Consider the following 21,098-nt stretch of genomic DNA (forward strand, 5'->3'; position numbering starts at 1 on the left):
ATTGCCAGAAGAGAGGGAGGAGACCATGTACGGTAAGTAAAGGTGCCATTTTTGTCTACTTTTCCATTTTGATCTGGGTAGACACAGACATCTAAGCCCAGTAAGCACTCTAGACAGGTGATTTGCTGTCCCATCTTTATTTCTGAAATTATTTTTGTTTTCAACAGTGAAAGCAACCATGTTTATCATACAGTCTGTTATAAATCTCAAAAATTGAGAATTATGAGCAATTGTGAAATCTCTAAAGAGTCCAAGCTTAGGCTGGGGACAGTGGCTCACGCCTGGAATTCCAGCACTTTGGTAGGCCAAGGTGGGTGGATTACCTGAGGTCAGGAGTTCAAGACCAGCCTGGCCAACATGGTGAAACCTCGTCTTGACTAAAAATACAAAAGTTAGCAGGGGTGGTGGTGTGCCCCTGTAATCCCAGCTAGTAGGGAGGCTGAGGCCAGAGAATCGCGTGAACCTGGGAGGCGAAGGTGGCAGTGAGTGGAGATCGCGCTATTGCACTCTAGCCTGGGTGACAAGAGCGAAATTCCATCTCAAAAAAAAAAAAAAAAACCTCAGGCTTTTAGTCCCCAGAAAAATGTGGGATTTCTTTTTAACATCATGATGTTTTAAACTCTGATCAAAATTAAGCTTTGATGACTGAAGAGACAGATCATCTAGCTCATCCACTTGGTATTTTCTTTTCTCAGTCCAGGGTACACTTGAAGAACCATTTTTCTAAGGCTCTGAGTTCACTTTCAGATTCTGCAGAAACGATTCTTCTTTCACTCCCACAGCCATTCTCTGTCTTCCCAGATAAAGGATCTCCCTGGATCTTAAGTTCTAGCTGATCCAGAAACGTTTCTGTATACATTGTGCCAAACTGTCTCTAGCTGACCCACCTTTAATCAATTGATAATTACCTCCCAGTAGTGGCCATCATCATCCACTTAATATAGTGCTTTCTATTCCGACACTCACATTTTCTCCTATTATAACATTTCCGAACTTGAAGTCAAAGCATCTTATTATCTGAGATTATATTTAATGTGTGTGTTTCTCCACTTCATGGTGCCTTTTATAATTAATCGGGGATTAGAATCAGGTCAAAGCTGCAGACTCCCAAGAGACACTAAGGAAGAAGTGGGAACGGGGAAAGCTGGTTGACAGTGTAGAAATATCTCAATTTTCCATTATTTTTCTTGACATTTCTGAATTCAAGTATTTTTAAGACTTTACATTTCAATTGTATACTCTTAAAAATTTGATTATCACCTTTATCCAAAGGATATAATTTGGCTCTGTGTCTCCACCCAAATCTCATCTCAAATTGCAATCCCTATGTGTCAAGGGAAGAACCTGTAATTCCCACATGTCGAAGGTGGGAGGTGATTGTATCATGGGGGCAGTTTTCTCCATGCTGTTCACATGATAGTGAGCTCTCATGAGATCTGATGGTTTTGTAAGTTTTTAACAGTCCCTCCTCCATACTCATCCACTCTCTCTCTCACCTGCTGCCATGTAAGACGTGCCTGCTTCCCCTTCTACCATAATTATAAGTTTCCTAAGCCCTCCCAAGCAACAATGTGGAACTGTGAGTCAACTGAATCTCTTTTCTTTATAAATCACCCAGCCTTAGATATTCTTAATAGCAGTGTGAAAATGGATTGATCCACTAAGGTAATAAGTGTTGAAAGAAACTAGATTCGAAACACAAAAGAAAAATGTTTATTATCTATCATTTGAAATCATGGGACATTCATCTCACGGTTAAACACCTTCTACTTGCAAAAATGGGTCCACTGTTCACATTCTTTGAAAGCAGCACAAATAGAGAGCAAAGCCTTAAGCTTTCACTCCATCGAGTCAAAGTTCGTAGCAGTCTAACTTTAGATGCATTACAATTTGTGTTTTGTTTTGAGAGAATCCCTCCACAGAATCTTCTTTACCTTCTTCATGACTAAACTTTCACAGGGTCTGTCTTGTTTCTCATAAGCAGCTTCCGTCTTTCTCCATCAATACCTTTTCTCGTGTTTTCAAACATAACGGTGCATCTCCCATGAATGACTGAAAGACAAACAGGAATATGGAAGAAGAAAGGTTTGGGACTGAGCGTTGGGATTTTCAACACTAAGTCCTTCATGAGAAGATCTTGTCTTTATGCTTTCATTATGTGTGAATCCTAGGCTTTTCAAGTGAATATTAGCATACATGTTATTCACCTAGAACAGAGTTGTAAGAGTAAAATGCATGAATACAGTCAAAGCATCTGGTTGGGACCATGGCCACCTGTCAACACTGGATGCTCCCTTTGGTGTGTTTCAGTGAAAATGAATAAACTACACTTCCTTCTAAGCCACTGCATTGAGTTGGGTCTATTTTTTAAGGCAGCCTAGTTTTACTCTAGCAAATACAGTCTCTCAGTCATGTGTTGCTTAACAACAAGGATAGGTTCTGAGAAATGTATCCTTAGGCAATTTCTAATACTAATAGGTTATGCACAATGGTCTAGCCTATTGCTATAAGCTATTGCCATAAGCTAGAAACCTGGACAGTATGTTTCTGTACTGAATATTGGAAGCAATTGCAGTACAATGGTAAATATTTGTGTGTCTAAACCTAGAAAAGGTACAGCAAAAATACAATATTGTAATCTTATGGGATCACCATCATACATTTGGTCTGTTAACTAAAAAGTCATTAGGCAGTGCATGGCTGCATATCTGAAAGTGACAGGCTGGATACTTCTAGTGCTCACTTAATATCTCTTTCTTTCAAACACTTTCAGGGATTACACTTTCCTGTTTCTTTCAGTAAATCAGGGTCATGAAACATTTTGGCCAATGAAATGTGAACATGTCACTTTCAGGCTAAAATATTTATTTGCTGATGTGAGACCCTCCAGCTCTCTGTCCCTACTATGCGAACCAAGAAGGTTATACATTTCAGACTGGACAACTGCAAAATAATTGAGTCTCTGTCCACCTCTGTCAATCCCCAGTCATAGTGAAACAGAACTACTTTCTACCCATAATGGACATTTAGTAATAGTGAGAATTAAACTGTTGTTGTGTTAAACACTGAAGTTTGGGGGTTGCTCTTGCTATAGCACGCTCTTAGCCTACACCAAGTCATACAGACGCTCAAAACTTTATTTAGAGGGTCAGATATTATCAAGCACAATATCGCATAAGTATTTCAATTAGCGAATATACCTGAAAATCAATTTCTAGATAAAGATAACAGATTAAACACAGGTATGTACTTTCCATCCCTCCTGATACTCCATTAAAAGGCAAATAAGGGAGATTTTTTAAGACATATTCCCACAAGGATATAGCAGAGGGGACAACAGCAACAGAATTTTGGAATCTCAAAAACAAATAAATAATAGAGGGCTTATTATTTAAGAAGGTTGAATCAAAGCCAGCAGTAGGAGAAGCTGAGATTATGCCACAGAACCCTCAAAGACTCAGCAAGTGTGTGAACCGGCTACCCCTAGAAGTGGAGAAAAAGAGAGAGTAGTAGGCTAAAATAACAAGACGTGGTTAAAAGCATTTAGAGGCCCAGTGTGATGGCTCACACCTGCAATCCCAGCACTTTGGGAAGCTGAGGCAGGCAGATCACTAGAGCCCAGGAGTTCAAGACCAGCCTGAGCAACCTGGTGAAACCCCATCCCTACCTAAAAATTAGCCAGGCATGGTGGCACACAACTGCAGTCTTAACTGCTTGAGAGGTTGAGGCGGGAGGACCACTGGAGCCTGGGAGGTAAAGGCTGTAGTGAGCTGTGATTGGGCCACTGCACTCCAGCCTGGCAACAGTGCGAGACTCAGTCTTAAAAGAAAGGGCGGGGAACATTTTAGAAATTAGTTTCTGTTCAGTGTCTGGGCCAATTCCCTTCCCTGGCAGAAGATTGGAGGTTATGTTCTGAAGACAGTAAACCAGAGAGTCTCCAGGCAATGGATTATAAGTAAAACTTTTGGACTTTAGATAGATGGGTTAAATGAGAATCTATACAAAAAATTCTGAGATGCCCCTGATATGGTTTGGCTCTGTGTCCCCATTCAAATCTCATCTCAAATTGTAACCTCCATAATCCCCACATGTCGAGGGAGGGACCAGATGGGAGGTTATTGGATCATGCGGGTGTTTTCCTCCATGCTGTTCTCATGATAGTGAGTGATAGTTCTCAGAAGATCTGATAGTTTTATAAGGCAGTTTTCCCTGTTTTTTGCTCACTCTCTCTTGCCTGCCTGCCACCATGTAAGACGTGCCTCTTCCCCTTCTGCCATGATTGTAATTTTCCTGAGGCCTCCCAGCCATGTAGAACTGTGAGTCAATTAAACCTCTTTTCTTTATAAATATCCCAGTCTCATGTATGTCTTTATAGCAGTGAGAAAATGGACTAATACAGCACCCAACCTTTTTCCTCACTCAGCTTCCTTAGAAGAGTCCAAGCTAAAGGGTCTGCCCAGTTCAAGAGGAAAGACACTGGAATTTTTTAATAAGAGAGGCTGGCCATCTCAGTGCTTCCAAACAGCTTGTAGGTTGCCCACCAAATCTGAGCTGAAAAAAAATTATCAGACATGTAAAGAAAGCCTGTGATGAAAAATAGAGACCAAACCAAACTGATAGACAAAAGCAACTTGGAGAAAACAGAGACGATATGGAAAAAAAAAATAAATAAAACCTATCACTCCATTCTCAGATAGGTAAGATAATACATTACAATCATTAAAAATGCTATACAGATAAATATTCAGAACTAAGAGTTCTGGGAAATTAAAAGTAAAATTAAAAAGTGCACAGAAAAATAGGAAGAAAAAGGGACCAAGTGATTGGGAACTGAAAAATAGCAAGAAATTGGGGAAATCAGTTTAAGAGGTTCAATAATTACCTAATGACAATTGAAGAAAAAAACAAACAGATGAAATAAAGGAGAAGTAATTACCAGGTATTGATCGACTTACGACCTATGCAACTTACGACCATTTGACTTTACGACCACAATCGCTAGCCACGACTGCTCCGCGTCTGGCAGCGCAAACCTTGCCCAGCTGGGCGTACAACAGTGCGGACCAGCTTCCCGCAGCACTACCATCTCCGCGTGCACCATTTCAACTGTACATATAGCCTACTCAACTTACGACCAATGGTGTTACAACCGGTTTGTCGGGACCAATTGTGGTCATAAGTCGAGCACTAGATGTATCAACAAAATAATTCACGAATATTTGACAGAACTGAGGACACGAGTTTCCAGATTCAAAGGACCCATCATCTGGGTGTCCAAGAGAGTGAATGAAAAGAGGCACATGTTACGGCTCTTTACTTGAAGAGCTCTTGCTTTTGCAACTTCAGAAGACTGAAGATAAAAAGGAAATCCTACAGGTTCCCAAAGAAGAAAAAGAAATGAGATCAAGTTTTATACAACAGAGTAGGAATCTCAGTGGCTTCAGATTACTCAATAGCAAATCTTGAAAACTAGAAGAGAAATAAGTAATATTTTCCTATTCCTATTCTTAAAACTATGTACCTAGCTAAACTATCTGGTATCAGGAAAAAAAAGTTTCAGAAATTCAAGGTTTTTGAAATGTTACTTCTTATGAATTCCTCCAAAGGAACCCTAAAAGAATACCTGAGATCCAAGAAGAAAGGCACCTAGTACAAGAGAGAAATAAAGAAAAATCCCAGATTGGTGATGAAGGTCAGAAAAGCTAACATAACCCTTGGAAAGGACAACTATTCTCAATATTGATAGGTCAGAAGGGTCACAGAGAAATGTTTTCAAGAAGATGAAAACATTAAAATACCTAATTTGAATGAACTTATTGAAAAGAGATTCAGATAACTGCTGGAAGGTTTAGGTTAAATTGCTGATAAGTATATAGAAAACCAAACAAATATTGAACAAAAAAGATAATGACTGATTCCAGGAGATGTAAAAATTTGTGCAAGAAAGAAAAAGTTATCAGAGTTTACTAGGCTCAGTACTCGATAGCATTTACATGATTGTAATAATTTAAGTAATGAATATTTGGGGAAACTAAAATTACAGTATAATTACATTGAAAGATTGAAGGGTAGATAAGGGAGAGTTTCTTTGGAGAGGCCAAAGGAATGTAAAAAACAAAGTTAAATCTTCATCTGACATAGTGGGAAGTCAATAAATAATATGTAAAGCTGAAAAATCACTAAGCAGCAAGACCAAAGCATTGTTTGGAGACAAACAGGAAAACACCACAGGGATTAACTAAAAGAGTTGATAGTGGTTTTGTGGTGAAGGGGTAAATGGGCTGGAAGGAGACAGCCAATTTGCATAACAAACCTTCTAGCTTTGTCTAGCTCTCTGGAGTGTGTGCCTATTTATCTACAATAAAATAGCCACTGCTCTCACTGCAAAAGGAAAAGAGTAAAGAATAACAATAAAAACAGTAGAGAGTTAAACCCAAACATGTACTTTTATAAATAATATGCTCATTTTTACTTAAATTTTTGTGATATTGCTGTTTTCAAAAATTCAGATAAACCAACGGAAAATACGATTAATAAAAATTTTTAACTTTGTCTTCCAGACACATGAACATCCTTAAATATTTTAAAATAAAAGTGAGACAGTGCTGTTTCTATAGTCAAGTTAAGACACAGGACAAATGTATCCAGTAGTTCAAAAACCATGAATTCGAAGTTTCACAAGGAGAAAAAGAAGTTGTTAGAAGAGGAAAGAAAATCACAGTATTCTAATATAAATTGCATCTGTTCAAAAAAAGATAAACTATGGGAATATAACACGATACAATTTATACTCATAGAGAAACTGCTGAATCCCCAAAACAGAAAATCTAGTATGTTTTGAGAGGAAGAGGTTAATAACAAAGCAATAGTAATATTTTTAATCTTTGCTACTATTACATATTCTAGGAGATTTTATCACTAATTTTAGCTTTGTCTACTGTAATAATCAGCCCTTTTCAGTTTTTCTCTCCAAATATTCATGCTTCTAATTTATTAAACTTTCTTATTCACTTGATTCATTTTCAAAGAATTATGTCATTTTTCACATATTTAATATTCTTTCAAATATTCTTAATAATTTTAATGGAAATGTTAACGCCTATTGCCATTGTTAATCTCTCAAGGACCATCTGTTCCACCTGTTCCTGTAGATGTTTCTGATTAATGGTTTGGTTTTCCTCAATGTCTGTTTGTCTACTTGTAATTATGATTGAAGGATTAGAGTGGTCACTGTTAATCATTCAACTAGCTTTCTTCAGCAATAGTAGAGAGTAGCATCCCTACAGCAGACCTCTCCCCTGAATGGCAGCATACTCCGGTCCTCTTTGGGTGGGTGGGTGGAATGTTCCTGCAAATGGATTTCTTTCCAGGTTGAGCAAACAAACAGCATGTTAAGGATTTGCCTCAATAAATCCAAGTAAGCCAGGGAAGACATTTCTCTGGGAGTAGGGAGTGTCAGGACATTTCATTCCTCTCCAAAGATGCTTTCCTATTATTTTTCCCTTTCCTAAAGAAAGAGCCACCACTTTATAAAAAGAGTTCATCTCATCTATTGTATCTTAGGAGAAAATACCACAGCCAGCTCTCTGTGTACCAGAGCTGAGGACCAGCCCAGCTGGGCTGGCACTCCTTCAATTAATTATGTTGCTAATTGCCACACAGGCTGCTCATTCATTCAACATCATTCAACAAATATTTCCAGCCCTTGCTGATGATGATCTTGGAGTTTTTCCAGGGCTCTGTGGGGAAGGCTGGTACTGCTTCTTCAGTGACCCATTCCAGATGTCCCTATTTGTTTGTGATTTTCTTGGCACTATTTTTCCCTGTCAAACCAATCTACTTATAGTTTCCCAAAATTCCTTAAAATGTTTGATCTGCTGATAAAACCTCCTCTGTTTTTCAGGACTGCTAAGGATTTAATCTCATTCTTATACATTGTTAGTCATTTTCCTGGAATCTGCAGAGGAAATGGAGAGGTGTATGTGTGCTTTGTCCACCCTCATGATACAGAGATTAGGTTCCTAATGATTAGTTTCTTAATTTACTAGAGTTTCTTGAGTAAATTTCCAAGATGTATATGTTGGTTACTATACTGCATCCATACACATGCGAGATGTGTATGCATCCTTGCATATCTGAGAATTTTAGCATCTTCTCACATAAACAACAGCTGGGTATAAAATTATGTCTCACAATCTTTTCATCTCAGAATTCCTTGGATGTTGCACCAAAATTATCTGATATTAGGAGACACATTCTGGTGACAAACTGCTTTCAGTTCTTATTTAGGTAGCTGTTTTCCTTCCACTCAGATGCTTAATGTATTTTTTACACTAAACAGGAAATTTCAAAACCATATTTAGAATATAACTCAATGTGGTTCTTGTCATACTTCATCATCCCTCATATATCTGCTGTCCTTCTACAATGCAGAAGATAAAACTCTCTGCCATTCATTTATCTTCTCTCTTCCATATAGTTCTTGTACATTTTCTCAAATCTCTTCCCTTCTTCCAAGGCATATCTACTCTACCCATTGAATTCCCCTTCAATGAAAAACTCTTCTACTTCCTCTAATCACTTCATAGCCATGCCATGTATGAAACCTTATTCTCCCCTTAGAAAACCCTTCCCTGCAGCCTTTCCAAATACTTAAAGGGCCAAGATTTTCCATATGCTATTCAAAGGCTCAGCCTTTCAGTTACATCCTGGCAGCCTCCTAATGCTTCATCTCCAGGTTATGACCCCTTCACTGTTGGAGAAGAGTTGCAAAGCCTTCCCCATGCCTCCAATTGCAGGTATCATCAGCATCGTCTTAGTGGATTTCTCTTCTGTTCTTAGTATTATTCTCTGCTCACTTTCCATATCTGCTTAGACAAAAATCTTTTCTCCCATGGAAATATTAACCATGTACACACTAAACTCTCAGAAGGCCCTATCTTCACCCTAGTTTCGCCTTCCCCCGTTCCAACTGCCTATTTAATGCATTAAATTTAACATGTTCAAAGCAGAAGTCATCATCCAATCTTCCTCCTGAGATTTCCATCTCAGAGAATGGCATTTAATTGCTCCAAACCAGATATCTGACTGTCATACTTCTCCTTGATGCCCACATCCAATTAAGGTTGATTTTAATTTTTAAAAAATGTCTCATATCTACCTATTTTAATCCATTCCCATGGTCACTCTTCTAGTTTACATTGCCTTTTCCTCCCTAAATTCCTGTGATGGCCTCTAATCAGTCTCTCACCATTTGTCTGGCTCTTCTACTATTGATTGTCCATTTTCATTAGAGAGCCTTTTTGAAAATACACATACCATCATTATAAAAAATCCTTGTTCTTGTGTTGCATTGTCCTTATCTTCATCAGGATTATGATTAAAGCAATTCATATAGTAGACCAAATCTTTTGTAAGTTAGCTTCTGCTTTTCCTTCAACCTCATTAACTCAACTTTTCTCTGATTTTTCAGCCTTACAGAAATGTTCTTACTTGTTTAAATGTGACATGTTTTTTTCAGGTTTGTGACTTTACCCAGGTTTTACTTCTGTCTGGGTTACTTCCCATCTCACCCAAGACATTTTTCTTCATCTAGATAATTCCTAGGTATTCCTCAAGTCTGCTCAAATATCACTTCTTCTGGAAAGTGATATTTTCCTGATCCCCCAAGCCAATTACAGTGCACCTCTGGTAAGCTTTTCACTTCTATAATAGCACTTCCCATGCTCTATGCTACTGATTGTGATTTGCTTGCCGTCTAAGGTAGATTCAGTTGGAATAGGTATCATGTTTGTTTCATCTAATACATTTTTTTTTTGCTTTTCTCAGTGCCTGTAATATAAATGTGCTCAATAATTTTCATTTAAGTGGCTCTTTAAAATAAGTTGTTTCTGGTACTTGCTAAGCCTTTTAAAATAAGATCGTAACCCTTCCTCATTTTAGCAACATTATCTTCCATCACTATTTTGATTATTCCTTCTTCCTAATTTGCTTTGTTTTTCACTTTTGGAATTCCTAATATCCATTAAATGTCAGCTTGCTTTCTCTCTGAACTCCAGGAGAGTTTCTCAAACTTCCTTCTACTTGACTGATTCAATATTCTGCGCAGCCTATGTCCAGTTCACTTCTTTCATGACATTTTAAAATACAACCAGCTTGGCAAGGCTGTAGAGGAAAGGGAGTGCTTATGCACTGTTGGTGAGAATGTAAATTAGTCCAGCCACTGTGGAAAGCAGTTTGGCAATTTCTCAAAGAACTTAAAACAGAACTACCATTTGACCCAGAAATCCCATTACTGGGTATATACCCTGAAAGAAAACAAATCATTCTAACCAAAAAGACACATGTACTCACATGTTTATCACTGCACTATTCAAAATAGCAAAGACACTGAATCAACCTAGGTACTCATTAACAGTGAATTGGATAAAGAAAATATTGTATATACATTACAGAATAGTATGCATCTGCAAAAATAATGAAAACATGTCCTCTGAGGCAACAGAGAGGTACCTGGAGGCCATCCATGGAGGCTTAGGCTTATCATAAGCAAATTAACCCAAGAAGAGAAAACCAAACACTGCATTTTCTTACTTATAAGTGAGAAACAAACATTGGATATAAAGATGGCAACACTACACACTGGGGACTACTGGGGGATGGGGAAAGGGTTGAAAACTACTGGGTACCAACCTTAGAACCTAGATGGCAGCATCATTGGTACTCAAAATCTCAGCATCATGCAATATACTTAGGTAAAAAACCTGCACATGTACCCCATGACTTTAAAATAAAATTTGATTAAAATAAAACAAAATCCTGACTTTACATCAGTATCTTTTCTTTTTTCTTTTCTTTCTTTTTTTTTTTTTCTTTTTTTGAAAGGGTTTCTCTCTGGCGCCCAGGCTAGAGTGCAAATGGCGTGATCTCAGCTCACTGCAACCTCCGCCTCCCGGGTTCAAGCGATTCTCCTGTCTCACCCTCCTGAGTAGCTAGGATTACAGGTGCACACCACCACGTCCAGCTAATTTTTGTATTTTTATATTTTTAGTAAAGACAGGGTTTCACCATGTTGGTCAGGCTGGTGTTGAACTCCTGACCTCGTGATACGCCTGTCTCGGCCTCCCAAAGTGCTGGGATTACAGGCATGAGACACCTCCTCAGATCTGTACCTTTTCATGACTGTCGACTCTAGCTCCCCAGATGCCACATCCTTTCAAACTTTGGTCAAAAATATCAATTGGATTGGGAGGCCGAGGCGGGTGGATCACGAGGTCAAGAGATCGAGACCATCCTGGTCAACATGGTGAAACCCCGTCTCTACTAAAAATACAAAAAATTAGCTGGGCATGGTGGTGCATGCCTGTAATCCCAGCTACTCAGGAGGCTGAGGCAGGAGAATTGCCTGAACCCAGGAGGCGGAGGTTGCGGTGAGCCAAGATCGCGCCATTGCACTCCAGCCTGGGTAACGAGCGAAACTCCATCTCAAAAAAAAAAAAAAAAAAAAATCAATTGGAGATTTTCTGATACTTTATTTTATTTCATGTTAGGAATTTCACTTAGTCTATTTGCTGGCTTTCTCAGGTTGTTTCCCTTCTTTTGCAGAATCTTTTCTTTGTTTAAATTTTTCTCTGTTTACTTACCCCTACAGAGTGCGTTTCAAAGGGGTTCTGTTTGAATCACTCTAAGTACAATACTTTTAAATCTCTCAGATCCAGGAAAAAGAAGGATGAAAAATCTGGTAGTGCTTTACTGAAGCTGAGATCCACTTTTCAGTAAGAAGTAGAAAACAGCAAGTGGGAGCACTGCCTGCGTGCTGCAGGTTGCACTCCTGGGTTTGTTGTAGAATGAGAAGTCAGCTGGATCAGCACCCTGTGCAATACTGGCTCCATCCCTGCTAGGCGTAGGTCAAGAACGAGTGCCACACCTGGCTTCTCTGCCCTGAATGTTCTCTTGTACTTTGAGCTTTTGCCAAAGGTACAATCAAGGCTCATCCTTCCCTGGGGCCAATCTGTCCAAGCTCAGGAGTCGTTTCCAGATAACATGGAGTTCTTCCAGAGGACCTTCAACTTATTCCTCAACCAGGCATTTCCTTCAAGCAGTGAAGCCCATTAGCCAATCCCTTCACCTCTTCACTTCGTGTTGTAAACGTGCCTTAACGATTGCCGCCACGTTGATGGCAACCATCAATAATTTCCATATTTGGTAAAGATTTTTCTCTGTTCATTCTTTGCCACATAAATGGGAAAGTAAAAACAGCCATCATAACCCAAATGTTCTTTAGAGAATCTCACGTTCATAGCTTTTCTTTCATCCGTAGTGTGCCGGAAGTTACGTAATCCGTGTTGCGACTGTCACTCGTCCCTGTGGAAACAGTCTGAACGGCCTAAGATTCCTTTGCACTATGGCTCCCCCTTCTGGTTCTGCAATGAGCAGTGTCTGTCCTGTGCTTAAAATTTCTCCCCTAGAACACTGATTAGGCTTGAGGAAAGTGGAGAAATACCCAGTTGGAGAAAGACACCCTCTACTAACCGGTTACTTCAGATTGCTAAGGAGTGTTTAGCGTTTCTTAGGAAACTGGCAGCAGGAATTTGAGTACAACAGCCAGCAACAATTTGATGTGGATCAGGGGTACTCTTCAAGTCAGCCCAAGGATGGTCCTGCCTTGGTCTGCACTCTTTAAAAGGTCAACAGGGAAACACAAACTCTGCGCACTGTGAAGGTATGCCTAGACAGCACATGGAAAAGAATGTTTGCTGCCCACCTGTAGCAATGCTGCCCTTGGAGGGCTGGAAAATGGCTTCAGTGAGTTTATGAGAAGAGGAAACACTCTGTGACTGAAAGCACACCCACACCCAAATACAATTTCTATTATTTTTTAAACAAGGTAAAGATGGGATAATTTAATAATCCGGGAATTCTTTGTTAATGATTCCATTTGTCCTTTATTATCATCCATAATGGTTTAAAAATTATAGTCTAATTGTTGTCTTGTGATTTGATCAAATTCAACATTATGAAATTTAATCAGTAAGAAAGGTCTCTGTTGTTCATGACTCAAAAAAAAAAAAAAAAACTTGATGAAAAAAATGAGAATAAATTTGTTTTTCCCTTGCAGTTTATGGTGCTCTCACCATACATGTGTTTTCTGTTTGGAAGTCTGACCTCTCCTTTCCTTGTTACCTCAGGCTATAGTTTCAACTAGTAGTAATAATAATCATGTGGGTGTGAGTATGTGTATGCCTGTGTCTATGCCTTAGTTTAATAATTATTTCTATGCATGCACATCCATTTGAAATTACTGTCAAAATATTAAGAAAACACTCTGGGAATTATTAATTGACTAAAAATAATGTTTTCCTTATGCTAAATAGAGAAAGACTTTGCTTAATAAAATTATTTTATTAAGGATAACATGTTCAGCGGTTTTCATTATGTGAATCGGTCATAGTTACTATTTTTCATGAAATAAGACTCTCATTTTCTTCTTGGTTCTCCTTTCATTCAACGTTAGACTTATTTTGCATCTTCATCCGTCTGTAGAGCCTGTTTATGGCAGTCTATTTAATTAAGTTCTGACACGTCTACATCATTTGAAAATAATGATGTTTTGAAAAAAGAGTGTATTGTTTTAAAAAATCTTTTTAAAAAGCAAGCTCTATTAAGAAACTTAAGCTGCAGCAAGATGACATTTGTTCCTGTTCTTAAAACTCACAGAGGACAAGGGAAGCCCAGGAGTGGTCATTCATATTTCCTTCTGTCTTCAAAATGCTTTGTAATAACAATCATGAGGCCAGCTGTGATGTTATAACGAATTCACTATTTACTCTACATTTTTCAAGAAACACTGCCCTACATTTTCCTTGAGTGTCCCCCATCCCCAACCCCAGTCCATTTGGTCCACGTTGGCTAATCAGAGCACAAACTTCCTCTCCTGGTGACGGGGGTCTCCATGGCCAATGACTCAAGCTGGGCAATCAATAAATCCCTCGATTTTCATGGGAGTGGGCAGATGTGAGTAGAAGGCAATGTTTCCTCTTAGGTTGAACTGAACCTGGGAAGCAACCACTTTGTCACTGCATGGAACATAGAACACAGAGCTGAGATATGAAGTGACGATTATGTCACTTGAGGCACTGGATGGATCAATGCTTAAAGCCTTGAGCTTCTCAGTTATGTGAAACAATGCCATCTCTTTTTTTTCTTTTGTAAATTTTATTGCGCTTCCACCATTTGCCATAAAAAGAGTTTCAACTGATTAAAAACTAAATTGCTAAGTTTAGTTTTAAAACAAAGAATCACAATACATCAGAATGATACTTCCGCACACAAGCTCATCGCTATGGTCGGAAGAACCAGCATGAAGGAGGGCTGGACACACAGGTTTGCCTTCACTTTCTTTGCTGCCTCTCTCCAGGGGCAGAAAACAAAGGCTGAAATAGAAGCTAGAGCTTCCTCGTGACTTCTCTGAAAATTGTACATTGAAGTTCAGAGCATGCTACTTGCCAATTTAGATGTTTCTCTTAGACGTTGTTTTTGTTTGGTGTTGCATTTTGTAGAGTTGGAATTATTAATAGATAATTTTTTACTCCACTATTGTTCAAACTGGGTCGAATGTAGAGGATTGCTCTAAAAACTAAAAGGAGAGCAGAGCTGCTTGGATTCGACACATATACTCAGTCTTCTCTTCAGCCTTCCCATACCTCTCTGTTCCTCCCTTCCCAGTGGCTGAGGTTGTTTTGAGGAGCTGTGGGAGATCCACAGCACCCCATGAAAAGTTTTCTAATCTTGACCAAGTGCCCTCTCCTGCAGATGGGGAAACTGAGGTCCAAAAACCTTGAGGAAATTCCTTAAATTGCCCAACCAGTCAGTCTTAGCACTGTTATGAAGTCATTTGATGACTATCATCATATTTTTAAAATATTTTATCAATACTTAATGTCTACAAGTAATGTATAAATACATGTTAACAGTATCATATTTTAAAAAAATAGTCCAATAGTCTAAAAATAAAGTTCCTCTGAACTCTCCTGTCTCTGCCGGAGGAACTACATAGTTATTAGCATGGAACATTCACTTCCTGGGTCTTTCATGTGTGTATCTGCAGAGATACAGGGTATTCCTTCAAGGGATATTAAATTTAAAAAATAGCATTATTCTGTGCATATTATTTACATAGTGAGTTGCAGATCGGTTCTTGCAGAATAATTCCCATGTCTTTTTTTTTTTTTTTTTTTTTACCGGGTTGCATTGTTCCCTCAGAGTGCTGAACTTTGAGAACAAGGCATTATAGAAACGTAAAATAAAACCTTCAAGGCCAGGTGAGGTGGCTAACACCTGTAATTCCAGCACTTTGGGAGGCTGAGGCAGGCAGATCACTTGAGATCAGGACTTTGTAACCAGCCTGGCCAACATGGTCAAACCCTGTCTCTACTAAAAATACGAAAATAGCCAGGTGTGGTGGTGCGCACCTGTAATCCCAGCTACTCGGGAGGCTGAAACATGAGAATTGCTTGAACCTGGGAGGCAGAGGTTGCAGTGAACCAAGATCGCACCACTGCACTCCAGCCTGGGCAACAGAGTGAGCTTTTCCTGTTTAAAACTTCGTGTTCTGTATTTTATTATCTTCATACACTCTCGCTGATAAAGCTATTTACAGGCAAAGCATTTATTATAGTTAAGAATTGTCTCTGTATTTGCTCTGGGATTAGCTTGTTAAGTGGTATCTTCCAGCCTTTTAAATCTATGCCTTCTATCATAAATCTAAAACATTGAGTTCTTCTTTAATGTTATTTGTAATTTCAAAACAGATATAACAAATGAAAACAAATACACAACTGTAGCATTAAATACACCTTTTTAAGCTACACTCTCTCATATATAGTGCTTTCTCCCAGTCACCACGTGTTCAACATAACCAGATAGTTGCCACTCCACTCAGCGACCCCCACCTCACCTAGCAGTGACATTCCTCTGAGGAACATTCCAGTTGATAACTCAGAGGTGACTAAACATTTATATTCCAGATACAGTGATAATGCAGCTGCATTTTAGAATACTGGAGAACACACAACAGACCTTACAACAATACGGGGACTGATAAACTCATTCAGAAAAGCTAGAGTCGGCTTCCTTATGAATTCATGGAAAACTCCTACGCAATTCCTCAGGATTATTCAAACATGGCAGAAAAGTCAGGATGGTGTGATTTTCTTTTCATTCATAGTGTTATTTTGAGTTTAGTTTTCTGGTCTGTAGTGAGGGAAAAAGGAGAAAAACCAAGTCACCTCTCAACTTTGACTTTTCCTTGAACTATCTGCCCCAAAATGTTTTCCTTCCCCCAACTCCTTAGAGCTTGACACAAACTAAGAGTGGCAAACGCTATAGATGAGGTGATGGGCAAGCTGTAAGGAGCTGAGATTGCTATCTGCACATTAACCACAGAGGCCCTGAAATGGGGCTGGGATGTTTCAAGAATTTCCCATGAGGCTTCCAGGTCAGCTTACGGGATCAAGTTGGCTCCACTCTGATCTCGGCTCCAAGAGTTCTGCAAGATCATTCCTCATCTTTGACAGAACATGGGCAAGTGGGGAAGAAAATATATGAAATGCTACTAAGAAAAGCAATGTGATCTAATTTGTTTTAGGTGGGGTTTTTGTTTACTGGGGGAAAAATGACTCATGAGCTGACCAAAGAAAGGTATGCAGGGATTTCTCTTAGCCTCCATCTCTACACTTGCCCACGACCAAATACAACATTGCTTTTTTTTTTTTTTTTTTTCTCCAGGACAAGCCACTTGGGGGATTGGTCAAGACGGACCCCTGCAAACACACACACATTTAATTTCCTGGGTGTCTCCTGTCTACCAGACTGCTTGCCTGAGAGCAGTTTGAGGTCCCACCCACTCATGTCACCCACCCAGTGACAACTGTACCCCCTTGAGCTCTGCAAGGAGAGCCAAAGCCTCTCAGGGGCACCCACAAATCCATTTTCCACTGAGGTCTGGGCCTCCTTGTTGATAGTACATAATTGAAGTAGGATCACACTTATTACTGATATTATCAAATGACTTTTTTTTTTTTTTTTGCTCTGATTTTTTTTTCTTTTCTCTTTTTTAGATGGAGCTCTGCTCTTGTTGCCCAGGCTGGAATACAATGGCATGATCTCAGCTCACCGTAACCTCCGCCTCCCAGGTTCAAACAATTCTGCCTCAGCCTCCCAAGTAGCTGGGACTATAGGCATGTGCCACCAGGTCCCGCTAATTTTGTATTTTTAGTAGAGATGGGGGTTTCTCTATATTGGTCAGACTGTTCTCTAACTCCCGACCTCAGGTGATCCACCTGCCTCAGCCTCCCAAAGTGCTAGGATTACAGGCATGAGTGCTCTGAATTTATAGTCATCTAGCAAACCTATTACAGTATGAACTTTCATGACGATACTGATGTAGGAGAATATAAAAATTTGACAATTAATATTTGACAGTTAAGGAACTGGCCTTCAGCCTCACATAGCAAACTCTCCTGGACTTGTTTCGCATGATCCACAGGCAGGCATCAGGCCAGGATCCTGATGACATGGGGCGCCCACATCTGAAAGTGAAGGGTCCTCTCTTTCCCAGGTATAAAATGAGAGGTGATGTCCTGCTTAACTGAGCAAGCAGATTCCCTCAAGAGACCTTTCAACTAAAACGGGCTCATTGAGGAAAACACAGATTTGCTGTTGTCAGCTAAAAATTTGTATAGGAAAAAATAATGGGAAATAACAATCGGCAAGGTAAGATCCCAAATGGCAGGCTACTATCTTGGCTTTAACTGTCTTTAGCAGAAAATCATCAAAAGTTTTTGAATGTTTAGTGAAGGCGGTGGGAGAATAAGAAGGAGAGAGGAGGGAAATGGACCATATATGAATGTTGTATTTTTATTTCTTATACATAATTTTACCTAACCCTGTGAACATTATGCAGCATAAATGGCTATCCACATTTTACAGATGAGTAAACCAGAGCAGACAGAGCTTTAAGCTGGTCACCTGGTGGAACTTGAAACAAAGATAGATATTTTGATTCCAAATTCAGTGTTCATTTTCATACTATTTAAATAGTTCTCTATCCTTGTAAGACCACTTGTATCCATGTCAAGCCACTTTATGGTAGTATTTGTCTGAAACCCTGGAAAGATACACTCCTTCCCCACTGGGGTAGAGAAAGGTCTACAAATAGCTTTCTGCTCTATAAAGCTGAGCATAAGCTTAGGCCTAGGAATTCAGTGAACTGCGTGTCTACCCAGCATATATGATTGTCTTCACCAATTTGCCCCTGCTAGGACTAGACCCTTACCCTGGGTTCTAACTGACTGACTTAAGTAAGTTTATCATATATCTTGACTCTGGCCTTGCCCCTTCCATCTGCCCATCTTATTAAAGGATAACACATTATATTAATAGCTTGGTTGAGGGTAGGGCTAGATATTGGAAGAAACTGGTTACTATAGACAATTGACCTGATGATGAATGCCAACATCGGTGTATGAACTTACAAAAATAGCCCAACAGTTTTGGTATGTTTGATAGTCAAAATGAAAATTTAAATAAAATATACTTTTGAACACAAAAATGGTTTCATTGTTATCTAATAACAATTATCCAAAGGAAGATAGTTCAGTGGATATTGATAAAGGGAAAATAAGGAAGTTCTTATGTAATTATAACAGTAAATGGGGATTTAGGTATCTTAGTTTAAAGAACTTCATGATTCCAAGTAGAGACCTAACATGTATAACTAGGATAACGAAGAGTATTATTCAATTTCAATGGAAAATCCTAGAGACTGTCATCCATCAACAGAAGGTTTTTTTTTTTTTTCAACACTGATGATCCAGAAAACAAGCTCATATTACCAAGTGTGAAATTAGAACAAGCATCTACAGGCTGAGAACTGGAAAAGACCCTCCCCATCATGGCGGACTTTTACAACCAGTGGTAGAGAGTAACTCTAAAGTATAGCATCTTTCTACTCATCTTACCAAAAAAAAGCTCAAAGTGTTCTACAAGGTAAATGCAAAGGTAGATAGGCAAAATAATATTTTATGTTAAATAAACAAGGCAATTCTTCAGTCTTCTGTACACATAGAACATGTCAGCCAGTTTTCTAAGACATTGTAAATGGCTGCACTGAATTGCCTTAAATTTAAGCTTATGCCCACACTATGCTATAAACTGCTTAATAGATACCATTCTGTATTTTATTGATTAATATTTCTTACAGGGATGAATGAAAATGAAGAGAAAGAGTAAACCTTCTTTACTGTTACTAACCAGTTGGCCTAATAATTAATGTCAATATCAGTCCACAGACTTACAAAATAATCCAACATTTTTGATAACCAAAATACATAAATAAAATATACTTTGAATATAAAAATTGTTTCATCTTTAGCTAATAACAATTATCCAAAGTAAGAGAATTCAGTGGATATCGGTAAAGGGAAAATGAGGAAGTTGGTATGCAATCATAGCAGTGAGTGGGGATTTAGGTGTTTTGGTTAGAGTATATGCTAAACACTGTACAAATATTATTTTATTTCAGCCTAGCAACACCTATGCTATATTTCTCTATTATGATAATGACAACAAGTTTCAAAATAAAAACAAGAAACCTTTACGAAATTACACAAAGTATATGTGTTTGAAACTGGATTTGCGTCCAACTCTGCTTGACTCTGAAAACCATGCTTTTTCCCCTGTGTGATATGTTCATATGTTCTACCCCACTTATGGGTGGAAACCCCTCAGTCAACTTTGTTTAATCAATGAAAGAATGATTCCTCCAAAGGCAGACACCAGCAGATTTGGTGGTAGAGCCAGTAATGCAAATATGCTCCATGTTTTAAGCCACCTGGCAGCCAGACTCCAAAGGAAAAGATTCAACTTCTCATGAAAATGCCTATAATAGGCTGGGCTCAGTGGCTCATGTCTGTAATCCCAACACTTTGGGAGGCCGAGGTAGGTGGATCACGAGGTCAGGAGTTCAAGACCAGCCTGGACAAGATGGTGAAACCCCATCTCTACTAAAAATACAAAAATTAGCCTGGCATGGTGGCTGGCGCCTGTAATCCCAGCTACTCGGAGGCTGAGGCAGAGAATTGCTTAAACCTGGGAGGCAGAGGTTGGGGTGAGCTGAGATCGTGCCGCTGAACTCCATCCTGGGCAACAGAGTGGGACTCCATCTCAAGAAAAAAAAAAAAAAAAAACCTATAATACATAATTCCATTTTCAACACACAGCCCTCTTCCCTCTCTGGGCCACGAGGAACCATTCGTTGCTTTGTTCTGTATCTATCTGAATGATTTTTGACCCCTAAAGGTGTCTAAGTTGGTTACGTTCCTACTCCTTGAATCTCTAGAGAAAGTGCAAGACTCTGCTTTGGGCCAACTTAGGCCAGAGCTGGACGTTGGCATGAGATGCAATTTGAGATGGAGTCTCTTCTGCTTTAAACTTATGGAAGCCTTTGAGTGCCTAGCTGAGATGCTGAGTTCAGCTGAAGTGAATACTAAGGGACAAACAAACCTTTGCTTGCAGATGGAAACCACTCATCCTCTAGACCAATTTTCAAGTTTCTGGCCAGAATGTGTATATGATGCTTCTGGCTCCAGAATTTCATGCAGAACTCATTTGACCTAATCAAACAGGAAATCTGGTTACTCCACACTGGAGACATACATTTTACACTCTGAATCTAAAACAACAGCAACAAAAGCGCTAGATCAGAAAATCTCCCTTGCTTTTTTTGCATCTGCCAAATAAACAGATTGTCACCAGAAGGGGCATTCGTTCACTTCCTACAAAGGACCAACGACACAATATGCATTGATTGATTGATTATTTCTCTTGCCAAGCAAATAATTCTGGGATGCAGAGGGGAAGAAAATGGAAGATGTAACTGTCAATTACTGTGTGTTGCCATTGGAAGAGGAGGAAGTCTGCCTAGAGGAGAGGTGTGTACCCTGGAAGGAGGGAGGCTTTCAAATGCTATTAAATTCCCCTCTTTCCTGCATTCAGAATTTGCTTGGGCTAAATGAACACAGATAACAATACAGAACCCA

The sequence above is a fragment of the Cebus imitator genome, unplaced genomic scaffold (assembly GCF_001604975.1).
Source record: "Cebus imitator isolate Cc_AM_T3 unplaced genomic scaffold, Cebus_imitator-1.0 Scaffold72, whole genome shotgun sequence".
In the NCBI taxonomy this organism is placed as follows: Eukaryota; Metazoa; Chordata; class Mammalia; order Primates; family Cebidae; genus Cebus; species Cebus imitator.